This window comes from Musca autumnalis, unplaced genomic scaffold (assembly GCF_047663935.1).
Source record: "Musca autumnalis isolate F117 unplaced genomic scaffold, ASM4766393v1 scaffold_3, whole genome shotgun sequence".
Lineage (NCBI taxonomy): Eukaryota > Metazoa > Arthropoda > Insecta > Diptera > Muscidae > Musca > Musca autumnalis.
In genome coordinates, this window is record NW_027411866.1 from 169,795,882 (window position 1) to 169,812,277 (window position 16,396).

At 35.3% G+C, this 16,396-nt stretch overlaps 1 protein-coding gene across 11 annotated transcripts in view; it reads left to right on the plus strand.

Moving 5' to 3' along the window:
- Positions 1-16,396, plus strand: part of LOC141398095 (uncharacterized) — a 373,354-nt gene that overhangs the window by 263,733 nt on the left and 93,225 nt on the right. For 6 of the 11 annotated variants that reach the window (XM_073975310.1, XM_073975318.1, XM_073975319.1 and 3 more), the window contains exon 1: positions 14,503-15,307. The exons of 4 other annotated variants lie outside the window; for them this stretch is intronic. The gene's annotated coding sequence lies outside the window, so the exon portion shown is untranslated. Of the gene's footprint in view, positions 1-14,502; positions 15,308-16,396 lie in introns of those variants that run through there. One more of the 11 variants, XM_073975317.1, reaches the window with a different exon arrangement.

Below are 16,396 nucleotides of genomic sequence, written 5' to 3' on the forward strand. Positions count from 1 at the left end.
CTTCTTGGCATTAATTTTTAATGTGAAAATTTTGTTTTTAATGGCGACAAATTGGTTTATTTTGCGATTTAATATCCATACAATAGTAAAAGAAAGCATGTAATAATGGCCCATAGACTAATAAAGAAAAAATTATTTCCTACAGATTTGTATTAGGTCCGAATATACACTGCCGCTCACTTGAATAGAACCCCCCCTGCAAAATTTTATTTAACCTCCATTTTTTCCGAATTACACAAGATATGAAGTTTTTAACTTTTATTATATTTTGCTTCATGTGTTTGGAGTAAACTTAGTCATTAATTTGCATTCAAATCCAATTTATATAAAAATTATACAAGAAAAACAAAATAAAGTCAAAAATTGAAGTAAAAAATTTGGCTCATTTGAATAGAACCCCCCTTTAAAACTTGCGAATACAGAAAGATTGTATTAGAATATCGATGCATATTTACTCTATATTGAAAACGAAGTACTTTCAGTACTATTCAGTAAAAGGATATCCCTCCTAATTAAGGATACACCCGTATATCCTGCTTTGGCAAGGATTCTTTAAATAAACAGGTGTAATGCCTAACAAAGCTTGCTTTTTTCTGTCAACAAGTTCATTTTTGGAAGCGTACTGTCTCCTAGAGTCGTATATTTTACGCATAAGTCATTACCATACAGTTTAGAGAATATTTACCATTGTAGAATATGATGGCCCCTCCAGGATATCTGCATTTCTATTCAAATCTTTAAGTTTTGATGACTCGAAGTGTACAAAAGTTTATAAAATCGTGATGAAATTGCCACTCGGGATATCCGAAAATGTTTCTCAATACTGGAAATGTATGTTTTAGGACTCCTTTATAAGTTGTCGTGCGCATTTAGGTGAACTAAATTGACGTCTAAGTCCTTGATAATTAGTAATGCGTTCCAGCAAAATAAAAACACATTCATCGCTGCAGAAACAATTTAGAAGATGGTCTTCCATTCAATAGACGCGAAAATTATAGTTATATAGTTATGCAATTGTTTACTTAATGAGGAGAGTCCTTAATAATTATGAAGGACTTGGGCGTTAATTTCTTTCACCTTAAATGCGCACGACAATTTACAAAGGAGTTGTAAAACAGGCATTTCCAGTATTGAGAAACATTTTCGGATATCCCGAGTGGCAATTTCATCACGATTTTATAAACTTTTGTACACTTCGAGTCATCAAAACTTAAAGATTTGAATAGAAATGCAGATATCCTGGAGGGGCCACCATATTCTACAATGGTAAATATTCTCTAAACTGTATAGAAATGTCTTATGCGTAAAATACACGACTCTAGGAGACAGTACGCTTCCAAAAATAAACTTGTTGACAGAAAAAAACAAGCTTTGTTAGGCATTACGCCTGTTTATTTAAAGAATCCTTGCCAGAGCAGGATATACGGGTGTATCCTTAATCAGGAGGGATATCCTTTTACTGAATAGTACTGAAAGCACTTCATTTTCAATATAGAGTAAATATGCATCGATATTCTAATACAATATTTCTGTATTCGCAAGTTTTAAAGGGGGGTTCTATTCAAATGAGCCAAATTTTTTACTCCAATTTTTGACATTATTTTGTTTTTCTTGTATAATTTTTACATAAATTGGATTTGAATGCAAATGAATGACTAAGTTTACTCCAAACACATGAAGCAAAATATAATAAAAGTTAAAAACTTCATATCTTATATAATTCGGAAAAAATGGAGGTTGAATAAAATTTTGCAGGGGGGTTCTATTCAAGTGAGCGGTAGTGTATACTACCCAAAGTTTGGAAAAAATGCACTCGTCTTGGATTATTTTGAATTTTGTTGCAACATGTAGTATTTTGCGGCCCTTTCCATCCCGGAAAATTTTCCCAACAGCTAAAAAGGGTATATCTCTGTCTGCTCAGCTTACTGATACTTTCTTACTTGTTTATTTTCCATTTCCTTCAGGTACCTTCCACCCAAAAGTTCAGAAATGTTCGAAAAAATTGTGCGCACGATAACTCTTGATTTGGTCCTAATATATCTACCAGATATAGATCAGGTTCGAATATGAACCATATTTGTCCACTCCTTCGGGTACCTCCCACGCAAAATTTCGGATAAGTTCACTTTAAGACCTGCTCTCGAATCACTTTGATATTTTTTGAAGCAACTTGCATTCGCTACCTCAATTGCGATGGTAAAATTTTTTTCAGGGGCAAGTCCATACTTCTTGAGAAAACAGCCCGAAAGTTGTAAAAACCTCTATGGCACCATACGTAGTGGCTGGAGAGCACAACAACTCTCGCACTGATCAACCGATTTGGTCTAAAATTTGGCCTTCGTCATATTTTGTCCAAATTTTGTTTTTAGTTCGAAGATGGGCAATACCGGTCCACCAATATTAAAATGGTACGCACAATATCTCTTGAACGGGGCAACCAATTTGGTCCACACTTTTGATCTCCTAATATTTTGTCCAATTTTCGTTTAACTTCTAAAATGGCCCATATCGGTCCATTAGGGTACCTCCGCCACAAAAGCTCAACATTTGGGATCCTTGGGAAATATATACCGATGCTGTTCGTTGTGGTCCTGGCCTCGGTACATAAGGCTGAAATCATTTCTGCCTCTTATGTGACGAGGCCCTTATAATTCCCTTTCCAATGCACAAATATGAAACAAACTGTAACGCAGTGCGATGTTCGGCATAAATATTTATTGATATCGTTGGGAATACCTGGTCGTCTACATTGTGTTTCTCCTACTCCATGGATTCAACGCTTTTTGCTGGGATTTGATACCTTTAAAATAAAAAAAATTGTCACCACAAACTACAAAATAGTTATTTTACTTACATTATCGTTTTCCATAATTTATTATCTATTTACATATTTTAATAGCCAAACGTTTGTTTATGTTTTTGCCAAGAAGTCCGCCACAAAACATTCGAATTTAAATCAGCTGATCAAACTTCAAATTCTTACAAGAAAAATTTTCCTTGCAAAAACTTGTAAACAAAACTCTCCAATATCCTCTCACAATTGTCTCCAAATTCTCTCTCTTGTACTTTGCAAGTTTGTTATCGAACAGCATTTTGTAAAAGTTTGTGCAAATTTGCACAAACTTTTGGGTTATCGTACAGACCTATTGTCTTGTCAATACTGTCTGTGTGTAAACGCCTAGTAATAGAATGTTTAACGAAAGTTAACATTCCGTTATAATAGTACGAGTATGCTTTTTTACTGTCGCTATCTGTGGAAAGCTATATTTATGTTAAGTGCAGAATAAATGTGTGTAGACATTTTTCAATTAACAGAAGATCTTCATGTTCATGTAAACATACACTGTTAACTTTAAATGTTTCTGTTAACTATACATTTGGCTTTAGTTATGCTACTATTTACAAGATGGCGCCACCAATTTTCATTAACCCTCACAGACAATTTTAGGTACCATAAGACAACATTTAAACCTTAAACATCTAAGAATGGCATAAAGTTCATCCGGGCCGAACTTTTTATACTCTCTACCACGAACTGTATTGAAGTAAATAGGAACACATTTAGACTTGTTTCTTGAACAAATAGAATACCTTAACTTATGAAACTCACTTTATGCATACACTAATACCTCGAATTGTGTTAACTGATGGCTGGTTCCCTCGACGCAATGCGAAACGACGCATATCCGAACACACAAAAAAATAGTTTTTGGATTTTTTTTTACCCTCAGCATTTATGCTAACGAGGATATTCACATTCATACGGGCAAAATGTGCCTCATAGACCCCATGTTTGAACGAAATCCGTTTCAGACAATTTGGAGTCGATTTAGCCATGTCCGTCCGATGTAGTCTAAAATTTTGACTTCGTAATATTTTGACCAAACTTAGTTTAAGTTCGAAGATGGTCCATATCGGTTCACTCTCTGGGGTACCTCCCCTAACAAAACTTCTAATTTTTCGCAAAAATTATGCGCACTATAAATCTCGGAGGGACTAACCGATTTCGTCCATACTTTGTACATCGTAATATTTCTACCAGGCATAGATCAAGTTCGAATATATCGATCCACTCCTTCGGGTACCACCCAGACAAAGTTTCGGAAAAGTGCGTTTTAAGACCTCCTCTCGAATCGTTTTCTTATACGCTCCACCATAATATGGAGGGTATAATTAAATTTTTTATTCCGTTTGTAACACATAGAAATATTCATCGGAGACCCTTGATCAGGGTAAAATTCTAAGTGGATATAACCGTGTCCGTCTGTCTGTCCGTTGAAATCAAGATACAGCTCGCAATTTTTAAGATATAGCTTTGTAATTTTCTATAGAAGTTTCTATTGCTCCTAGGATGTTTGGAATTGCAAATGGGCTATATCGGTCCACATTTTGGACCAGAATTTTGTCGGCATAGATCCACGCCTTAATATAGCCCCCATAGAACGGTACCTCCCGATTTTCGGTATTTTGAATATTCCACTGAAATGGCTGAAATTTGGTATTTAGTTTTCATTTGGGTTATAAAATTTTCCCCCAGACATTTGCCGGTACAGGTCCACTCCTTAATATAGCCCCTATAGAAAGGTACCTTCCGATTCCCATATTTTGAAGGTTGTGGCCTCAATATTCCACCGAAACGGCTGAAATGTAGTATTTAGTCCTCATTTGGGGTATAAAACTTTCCCCCAGAAATTTGTCCGTCCACGCCTTAATATAGCCCCCATAGAACGGTACCTCCCGATTTTCGGTACTTTTACGATTGTGGCCACAATAACCCAACTGGCTGAAATTTGGTATTTAGTCTACGTTGGAGGTAAAAAAAAATCGTCGGTATAGTTCCACTTTTCGATATAGCCCCCATAAACGGCAGCTCACGATTTTCGTAATTCTGAACGTTGTGACGTCAATATCCCTCCGAAAGACTGAAATTTGTTATTTAGTCTTCCATGGGGTTATAAAATATTCCAGAAGAGAATTATCAGTATAGGTCCACGTATTCAATATCCCCCATAGAAGCGTACCTCTTGATTTTCGGTAGTTTTAAGGTTTATAATGTGGCTATTATCTAACCGAAATATCGGAAATTTTGGTAGTTCGTCTTCTTTGAACCTAAAAACTTTCAGTTAAAATTTTGTCGATATATATCGACGTTTTGATATAGCTCCCATAGAACGGTACGTCCCGAATTGCGGTATTTCAAAGGTTAGCCACATCGTTTTACTGAAATTTGGTATTTAGTCTTTTGCATAAACAAAAGAAAACTAATTTATCCATTTTACTGTATAACAAGTTCGGCCCGGGCGAACAGTGGTTAAAATCTTCTCCATCAAAGAGTTTAAACATAGGTCCACGTTGTTGTATAGCCCTCAAATAGCGGTACCCCCGATTCCAAGTCCTTTTAAATTTTTAGCTGACCTAAATTCGCTGAAATTATGTATTGGGGTTGGTCAAAAAACTTATCCACCTAAAATTACATGTTTGGTCTAATTTGCTGTAGTTAGTAATTACGACTCCTAGTGATCAGAAAACTTCTCCACCACAAATTGTGGACATTGGTACTTCCGCTAGAAATTTGTAGATATAGATAGACGCTTTGATATAGTCCCCGTAGAACTGTACATTGTTTTACCGAAGTTGCTGAAATTTGGTATTTAGTCTTCTTCATAAACGAAAGGAAACTAATTGTTCTATTTTACTTAAATAGAGCTCGTGGTGGAGGGTATAACGAATTCGGCCCGCCCGAGCTTAACGCCTTTTTACTTGTTGTTGTAACAAATTGTATTCGCTGCCCCCATTACGACGGTACAAGTTTTTTTTGTCAGGGGCAAGTCTATACTTCCTGAGAAAATGGGCCGAAAGATCTAAAAACCCGCTATGGCACCATATGTAGTGAATGCAGCCACGATAACTCTCCAATGGATAAACCAATTCGATCAAAAATTTAGCAGTCGTAATATTTTGCGCATTCTTAAATCAAGTTCTAAGATGGGCCATGTCGGTCCACTTCTTTAGGTACCTTCCCACTACAATTCATTGGTCCATACAATGCACATCATGATATTTCTACGAGACATATATCAGGTTATAATATGAACTATATATGTCAACTCCTTCGGGTACCTCCCACACAAAATTTCGGAAAAGTGCAGTTTAGGGCTTACTCTCTAATCGTTTTGATTTTTCTTGCAAGTTTTTTGAGTGACCATTCGATACTTCTTGAGAAAATAACTCCCGAACCGAATACTGCTTTGGTCCACACTTTGCATATCGTAATATTTCTTCGAATATTCGATACAATTCGAAGGTGGTGATTATACAACCACCTCTTCTGCTACCTCCCCCACAAAATTTCGAAAATATTCTCTAAAATGGTACGCGCGATATCTCATAAAGGGAGCGACCGATTTCGTCCAAACATTGGATCTCTCCAAACTTAGTTTATGTCCACTCCTTGGGGTACCTCCCACACAAATGTTCAATGTTTTTATTTGTGTTTGTTTTGCTAATTTGTCACCATTTTATAATGAATTAAAACTGATTTTTTAACTATTTTTCTTTCAACGTTTCGTCAGCCTTTTTCCGACTTCTTCAGGGGTAATAACATATGAGTTTAATTTTGCATTAGTATTTTATATGATTAAAGGTAGAGTTACATTAGGCAAATATTTGCTCCAGCGACCGGCAGTGTGCGCTTACTGAGAGCAAATTAGCATAAATTTAGTGTATTATTAACACTCACTTGATCTCAGTAAGCGCACAATGCCGGTCGCTGGAGCAAATATTTGCCTAATGTGACCTTACCTTAAGTTTCTGTTTAACTTACTCCTGTTGTCGATGTTTACAGCGATAACATGTATTTCGCTGGCGAGTCCATGTTTCCTGATATAGTGGTCCAAAGGACTAAATTGTATGGTGACCAACAGAAATAACTGGTGGGCGCGATATCTATCGAGACGAAGACTCCCAAAATAAGACCCACTTCCAAAATGAACTATGTCGATCCATTCCTTACGGAATATCCCCCGCAAAATTGTTGAGCTTTAATCCAAATCCATATTTTTTCGGCAAGTTCATACAACCAAAATTCTGAAAACCCCTGAAATACATAAGCTTTTTGGTACAGAAGTGTTTCTGACGTTAAGAACTCATGAATGACCACTTGACGAGATTAAGGACCAGCATGCATATAATGTATTTTATAACGCAAATCGAATCAGCATCGCAAATCGAAACAAAATCTATAATTTTTTTGTTAACGCAAATCGAAACGGCTTAAATCGAGGCAACACAAATCGATATATTAGTGTATTGCTAGTTTACTGCATGGAAGTTTTCTACCCATTACACTTCAGACAGAAAATGTAGGAAACCCCTTTAAGAGAGCTCACATGGGCCATCATCGTTATTCTTTCTGATACATGGACCACCATTTTTAATTTTCCGAATTGAGTTTTTGTATCTCTGACAATACGCAATACCAAATGACAGCAATCTCGGTACACACAGAAAAATATATATTAGAAATATGTTTGGATCCAAACATAATTTGTTTGTGTCCAAACAAATATATGTTTGCAACATTTCGTAACATTCTCAAATTTATTTATTTGGGTACCAACATATTTTTTATGTTAGAACATATTTTTTTATGGGTGGAGAGGGGATTTTTGTCAAAGAGAGTAACAACAGGACCCTTGCGGCTGCGGAATGCTGTTTTATAATAAAGAGCTGTGTGTATGGTGTAATAGAAGACGCAGAAGCGAAGACGGGTGAGTAAAAAAAGTTTGTTTTTTGGTGGTGTGTATGCGGCCAAAGACGTGTGTTTCGTGCTTTCTTGTTGTTAACCAACGTAGCAAGCGAAGAGGAAAAGGAAAAAAATGGTATAAATTATGTTGTTTATTTTTCTTCAGTTTTCTAAATACAATCGTTGAGTAAAGACGGTAAAGTGAGTGAATAAATCAGTGTTTTTGATTTCTTAAAGAAATTGTGCTATTTAGTAAATTAATTGGCCAATACATTTTATAACAGGAAATTTTATAATTGAATCAAAAAGGTGAGTAGAAACAATTTATTGGACAAGGAAGAAATCGCTTTGGTATTGGTAATTACATTAATACATTTTTCATATACATAAATACAGTGACTGTCACTGAAAATAATGCAACCTGAAATAAGAAATGTAAACGTTGATAACTTGGAAACGAAATGAGATTTTTAACAACTCGAAAAACATTTTTGTAGGCTGAAATATTGTCTTTAAGATGGCATAAAAAAATATTCCGATTACAGTACCGTTATACTCAAATTTTACCGAAAAACAAAAAAATGGGAATTTTTATATTGAGCATTGAAAATGATGCACCACAATAATCGATTAACAATTTCGATTAACCTTTGCAGCGATTAACCCCAACTTTTCATTTTTGGTTAGGACCTTTCAAAAACAAAGTCCGACTATGAATGTAGAAAATCCCATCTTTACATTGATGCAAAGTAGATTGGCGTAAGTGACCAAATAACGGAGATATCGCAATCCCATTTTTCCATTTATTTGTAATCACGCCACAGGTCGCAATTTTGATCGGATCGTCAAGAAATTTTGGGGGGTAATGGGGGTCCTACGTTGGAAGAAGCCTATTAATTGTTAATATTCAGGGGTTGGAATGTGAAAAAAACTTATTTGGAGAAAAATATAACGTTTTATTTCACAGCGAATATCTCTCTTCTGTTAGAGGTATATCGAAAGCAAAACCTGGCAAGGAATGTAGAAAATATCACCCTTACAACGATGTGAAGTAGGTTGTCATAGGTGGTCAAACAACAGAGATATCGCAATAGTCGGTAATGCATCCCTTTTTCCATCTTTTTTTTTTTTTGCAATCACACTACAGGTCGGAGTTTTGATCGGATTCTCACGAAATTTTGCGGGTAGATGGGGGTCCGGCCCCGGCCGGACTATAGCCTTTGCTCACTTGCTTTGTCATCGATTCCGATAGAAAAAATGATGTTCCTGACGTAATTTTGGCATGATCGTAATTAGTGTCCTTTTTTAGTGTGGCTTTGTAGGCAATTTTGCTACAAATGTCTAGTTTTTGAAGTTATTTTCCAAAAAAATTACTATGAAAAATCATTAAGGTTTATGCCTAGAGTAAATATAAACAATTTTATGATATATGGAAAGTCCTATATCAGCCAGGCTTGGCCCATATTAGACTAGACTTTAACGGCATTGTCCTGATAGAGGAAGAAATCAGGACATAGAACAAAAGTTTTTGCACTTTTCTTTGAAAATAGTTTTTAGAAACATTGTTAACAATGTTTTGACCATGTTTGGTTTTATAAAAAAAATCAACACCCATTGTTGCCATTCAAGCCCAAACAATACTACCCCCTTCGACGAGTTTCATAAAAGCATACCAATTATGCGGTTTTATTCGGTCGTGTTTTTGCAGGCATTGTGTGGTGTAAAATTCTTATTTCGGATGAAAATCAGTATATCTGGCTTATAATCGACATTTTACCAGCACCCACCTGGGTTTAAATAAACTGTTGCTATCAAAACACTTCCTAAGAAGTATTATTGTTTGGGCTTGTATGGCAACAAAGTGTGTTAAAATGTTTGTTTTTATGAAAGCGACATTTTCAAAACATTGTTAACAATATTTCTGAAAACAATTTTCAAAGAAAAGTGCAAAAAAATTGTTCTATACCCTGATTGTTACCTCTATCAGGGCAATGCCGTTAAAGACTACCATAATAAAGGGCAAGCCTGGCTAATACAGGACTTTCTATATATCATTAGATTGTTTGTACATACTCTGGATATAACCCTTTATGATTTTTCATACTCATTTTTGGAAAATAACTTCAAAAAATAGAAATTTCTAGCTAAATTGCCTGCAAAGAGATATTAGTTACAATCATGCCAAAATTACGCCAGGAACATAATTTTTTCTATCGGAATCAATGACAAAACTACTGAAAACGATAGGGAACCAATTATTCCACCATTCTGATTACTAAAATGGCATAAAAAGCGAAAAAAATGTCCAATTTAAATTAATTGATTAATGTGGTGCATCTTTTTCAATGCTCAATAAAAAAATGCCCATTTTTTTTGTTTTTCGGTAAAATTTTAGTATAACGGGACTGCAAACGGAATATTTTTGTATGCCATCTTTTTAGCCTACAAAATTGTGTTTTGAGTTGTTAAAAAATCTCAACTCGTTTTCAAGTTATTAACGTTTACATTTTTTAGTTCAAGTCGCATCATTTTTAGTGACAGTCACTGTAGGTACATATATTTGAAATATGGATGTAACTATTTATTACATTTATATAATCATTTGACTCCAGATGCCGATTTCCCGCTTATGATTTCTTTTTAAAAGTTTTACTTTTTATAAATTATTTCATTCCGTTTTTCTTTTATTAAGTCTGTTACGTATTACTTTGAAATTTTTTATGTACGTATGTGTCTGTTGTTGCTTTTGTGTTTGGCATTTCTAAGCATTTCAATCCCTGCAAGTGAGTTTCTCCTCGCCCAAGAAATCACTCCGGAGACACGCCAAAGAAGATCGTAAGTGCAATTCGCAAACAATTTCTATAGCATTATTACGATTACCTTTTATCGCGTATGTCGACACCTCGGAGTGACTCCCAAGGCGATTGTTTACATTTATTTAATAATTAAACACATTGAACAAATATGGGACATTTTTCTATCTGGTGATTATACGACACGGTGGTGTAGTGGTTGCTTTGCACTCTGAAGGTCCGGGTTCGCTTCCCAGTTCAGGCAACAAAACAACATCACATTTTTAAAATGAAAAAAAAAACATATATTTTTTTTATTTTTGCCTTTTTAAGGCGAAGGCCATTTATAGTGATATTTAATTAATTCTCTTTCGAGTTGAGCTGCTAAGCCTTTAGAGCAGCGTCGCCCAAGAGAATTCCATCAAACTAAAGCAAGTGTTTATGTATAGGTGAATAAACAACAACCAAATGATCGTTTTTGCACACGTACACTGTGAATGGGAGAGAATAGCAAATGCAAAACAACTCAGTGGGCGCCCTCAGTATAGAGATGGGCGACCCTGCTTTAGAGATACATTGAGAAATTAGGAGTCTACCGAAGTCCCACGCATCCAACCATTACACTACGTTTCACGGGTGGTTAAGCCGATCTTCAGGTGTATTAGGATATTGTTGCTGTGGCAGACGAAGGCAAAGATTAGAAACTAGTATATATATCGCACTTCATTAGATAAATGTATATGCGAAATTATGTCAGTTAATTGAAACTCCAAACTTTTCCTATAGTCCTGCTTGGTAATCCCATTTTTCAATGTTCACAAATACTATGGTAAGTTTTATTCCTACATCATTAGTAATTGCTCTTCTATATCAGAAGATTTTATTTTTGATTTGATCATCAATTATTGTCTACTAAAGTTTTGACAAGTTGATGGTGGCTTAGAACGCTAAGACGCCGGCAACCTTGACACTCAGTTGTCGGAGACCCAGGTTCGAATCCCAGCCTGGCTCATGCTGAAATTATTTATTTTTTTTTAATTTTTGCCTTATTAAGGCGAAGGCCATTTATAGTGATATTTAATTAATTATCTTTCGAGTTGAGCTGTTAGGCCTTCGGGACTTCGGTAGACTCCTAATTTTTCAATGTATCTCTAAAGGCCTAACAGCTCAACTCGAAAGAGAATTAACGAAAAAAATTTATGTTGGCGGAAATTCCTAATTATAAATTCTCTAAAAGCGCACTTTGAAAAAAAAAATAAAAATTTAAACATTATAATAAAAAATAGAAAATATATATTTTTTAATTCCAAGAACTATCGCGGAAATGATCTCCAAGAAGTTTCGCTGGAGTGACTTCCAAGACGACACGCGGGCGTGGTTCATTTCTTCACAAAGGAGGTCACTTCAGGGTGACTTCGGCGACTGTATATGTTAGAGATAGCCAGTGGGCGCTTAATGAGAGCAAGTGATCATACATTTCAATGTGTTCTACATCGGTGTTGCTCAAAATATCATATGCATTAGTCTCTCTGAGCGAGTCTTTCCTTTGCCAAACCAAGACAGATAAGAATAAAGAGAACATATTTTGTTGTTGCAGTCACGTTAACGTATTTGGATGATCTTGACTGTTCTACATTGAAATTTACGCTTTCGGGTTTGTATTTATATTATATCTAAACAAATATTTGTTTGCACCAAAACATACATTTGTTTGCGGGACCCAAACATATGTTTGGGATTGGTTGCAAACAAATATATGTTTGCTGCAAAATATGTTTGGGACATATCGCTCATTTACTCAAAAAGTGACACATTTCAAAAAATCGAGTTTCGAGAAAAATGCGTTTTAAGTTGGCGATTAAAAAGATTATTACGGAAAAAAACAAAATAACTACGTGGACCATATTTTGCAAACACCTAGCGAAATATCAGTGTTAAATTTCTTTGCAAGATCAAGCATGATTTGAAGAGTTTTATTGCTTCATAAACTCCAAAAACTTTTGTGTTGAATTAGACGAAACTCGTAGTAAATCAGCAGCAACTCGTCGAGTTTTAGAGATATCGGCATGAAAATTTGACACACGATAAAGTAGAAGTCGTAGAAAAAATAGAAATTGCTAACTCAGAAAACACTTTTTCTGAGTTATGCCACACTTTGAGTAAATGATCGATATGTTAGAGAAGCATTTTTTCTTCCGTGTATGGATTCGACTACTGCAATGACAGTAACTTGGTATTTCGGGTTTTCAATGAGTAGAAAAACACTACGAAAAACGATTAATAACACTGTACAACAAAATCGAACTTTTTTAAAATTACAAGAAACCCTGCACAGATTATGAAAGAGGGCCGAAAAAAGAAGTCAATTTTATCAGCGCAGGAGTAGCTGCCATCATTAGAGTATTTAGGACCATGCCAAAACCATCGATGTTAGGACTCGTATGCCAGATACATATTCACTTGACAATAGCCGTAGACTATCCCCGCATTTTCACTTACAATATCAGGAACCTATGACTTATCCTTTTTTGTCTTTGACGTCTTCTATCTAGAATGAAATCTTGTTGGACAAAATTAATAAACTCAGATAAAGTACAATATTAACCCTAAAACGTGATTTTACTTTTGGCAGATTCCTGGCGTTTAGGTACGATTTAGAGTGTTGCTATAGTAAAATGTTATGACAAATAATTTTCTAGAATATTTTGATCTGATACAATAAAATTTTAAAGGAGTTTTTAAACGTTTTTGAAAAAGGGATCAAAAAGACCCCTTTAGTGACTCCCATGAGGGTTCATTTTTTCCATAAAAAGATACCCAGCATTGTTGTCAGTAATATTGCCAAAGACACTTTATACCTAAAATGCAAGGATTTCAAGGAATCTGATGTCCAATATTTCAAAACCTGTAGAAATGGGCGGAACTTGCCACGCCTATTTAGGTTACTTCCCGACGTAAACTTTCAAAACGCCGATACACGTGTCTTCAATTTGTCGGTCCTGTTTCATAATTTGGTCGAATTATCTTGTAATTATTTTTTGTGTTTTACAGGGTTATTATTTGTGTATATTCGTAATATGAAAGTGCCTGCAGACTTTACGTATTTTGAAGGTTGAACACACATTGGCCCTACGTGGTTTTTCGGATTCTGAAAGGGTAGAAAAAATCTATGTCGATGTCTCATTGGTAACAAACCCTGTTTAAAAGAAAGCGATATTCTTTAGTTAATGTGGCAGTATTTAAGAGAGAGCTTTATAATTTGTAGAATTGGGCAATCTCGTTCAATTGAACGATCTGTCCTCGTTCAAAGACGAATGAGCAACGTGTGAAAATAAGTATACGCAGTTTTGTCAAACAAATTACAGGTGTCCATTGAACGAGATAGTGATCCGGATCGTTCAATTGAACGAGATTGCCCAACTCTAATAATTTGGTACTCCCAGGATGTTTGGTGGGAAAATTGGTTGTTATATCGGTCAAAATTTTGAGGGTTTTAGACATTGTCGAGGAATTTTCCCATATAAATTTGTTGGTGCAGGCCCCCATTTTTATATAGCCCCCAGTACCTCTCGATTTTGGGAATTTCAAGGGTTTTAGTCACATTGCAATAAATAATAAATAAAGAAATAAATAAATAATACAATCGAAATTGTTGAAATTTGGTGTCTAACGGTACTTAATTTGTGGAAACTATGTATGTATATGATATATCATGTTCTTACCTTTAAAATACATACGTAATTATATCAAAATATTAATAGGTTAGCAACACTTTAACATTTTGCACCTATGAATGATTTTGGCTCTTCTATTTCTTTACTCTCAATGTTTGGGGCCACACGACAACAACAACCAATAACAAAACTCACAAAACTCAAAACATTGTTCGATGATGCTAATGGGGTTAATTTGGCGGCGGTAAGGGGGAGATTTGGCCACATAACAGAGAGAAAAAACCAGAGAGACATACGAGTATTGGTGGTTGTGCTTGATCGTGGCGGTGATCTTAGCAAAAACACTGAATTGTTGCCGTGTTTTCATTCAGTTGATGTTTAACTTTTCGTTGCGTGAGTTCGAGTTGAAGTTCAGTGAAAAAGTTTACCGCCGCATATTTTAAAATATTGAAAAAGAATCGTGTTGTGTCTTGTGCTGCGAAAACCATAAACAATTGAAATACTAGTTAGTAAAGAGTAAAATAAAACCAACCGAAAGAGAATTAAAACAAGTTTTGTGGCCTTTTCAGAAAAAAGTGTAAAAACTACAGCCGTAAATATTCGTCCCAAAAAATAACAATAAACGCTGTATGATTTTTTGCTTTTGTTGTTGTATTGTTTTTGGTGAGGTATGGCAGAATCGTCGTCGTCACATCTGCAAAACGTGAGCTCAGAATATATCGCGTGTGAGTGTTAAAAAATTCCCGAAAATATAAAACAAAAAAACCAACAACAAAGAAAGAAACTTTTGCCGACATTCAAGTAATTATTGTAGTTGTTTTGTTGTTGTTGGCTCCTTTAGTCGACACCCCATCTTTCTGTGCAACGGCAGCGACTTCTCTACCTTTGTCTTCTGTCGTCTTCTAAAACAATAAAGGAGGAAAATTTCTGCTTGCGTTTTGCCACTACTGGAATTGCTTACGCTTATTTCGCTTTCTGACGAGTTTTAAAATTATTTCGAAATAGTTATTCGCTGTCACATTATAGGCAGTTTGTGGATAAAAACAAATAATAATGGCTTGGATTTTGTCAAAGCTGAGATAGCAATATTTTGATGGGTATGTATTGTTGATGTCAATATATTATTATAGAAAATATACATATACTATTTTTATGTCATCACTTTACGGACAATGTTTGCCTAAATTCTAAAAATTTGTTTAGTTATGGTAGATATGTAAATATGAAATAAAAAATTACAGTACAATCCTCATAATTCGTAATCCAAGGAACCGGTCATTTTTTAAGAAGTTTTCGATTTACCGAAATACGAGTTTTTGCGATTCTACTGTGTCTGTACAAATTTATTCGGTTATTTAATTTTATATGTACATAAATGCCAAGCTACACAATGGACCTCATAATGAACTACAAATATTTGTTGACTTCATCAAATCCCGGTAAAATTTTTACAGTGCCGGCCATATATAAATGTTGACACAAAAGTACATCTAATGTTTACGGTCATGTTACGCTTAAGCGAGGCTATAACAAGTAAAAGAGTATCAGTCGGCTTTGCCGACAGAGATATACCCTCAGCCTTTGTGAATTTAAACTTTCATTTTAAAATCGGTTGATCAGTTGGAGAGTTATCGTCTTCTTCAGCCACTACATATGGTGAATTAGGAATTTTTACACCTTTTGGGCTCTTTTCTTAAGAAGTATGGAATGCCACTGAAAAAAAAAAAAAACTTTACCATCGCAATTGTAGTAGCGAATGCAAGTTGCTTCAACAAAAATTAAAGTGATTCGAGAGCAGGCCTTAAAGTGAACTTATCCGAAATTTTGTGTGGGAGGAACCCGACGGAGTGGTATTCGAACCTGACCTATACCCAGTAGATATATTAGGATGTGTAAAGTATGGACCAATTCGGCCACTCCCTTCAAGAGTTATCGTACGCACAATTTTTCCGAACATTTTTGAACTTTTGTGGGGGAGGTACCTGAAGGAGTGGACCGATATGGCTTATCTTAGAACTTAAACTAAGTTTGCACAAAATATTACGAAGGGCACAGTTTGGACCGAAACGGCAGATCCGTTCGAGAGTTATCTTACGCTCCAACCACTACACACGGTGACATAGGTTTTTTTTTGCACCTTTCAGGCTATTTTCTCAGGAAGTATGGACTTGCCCTGATGAAACTCA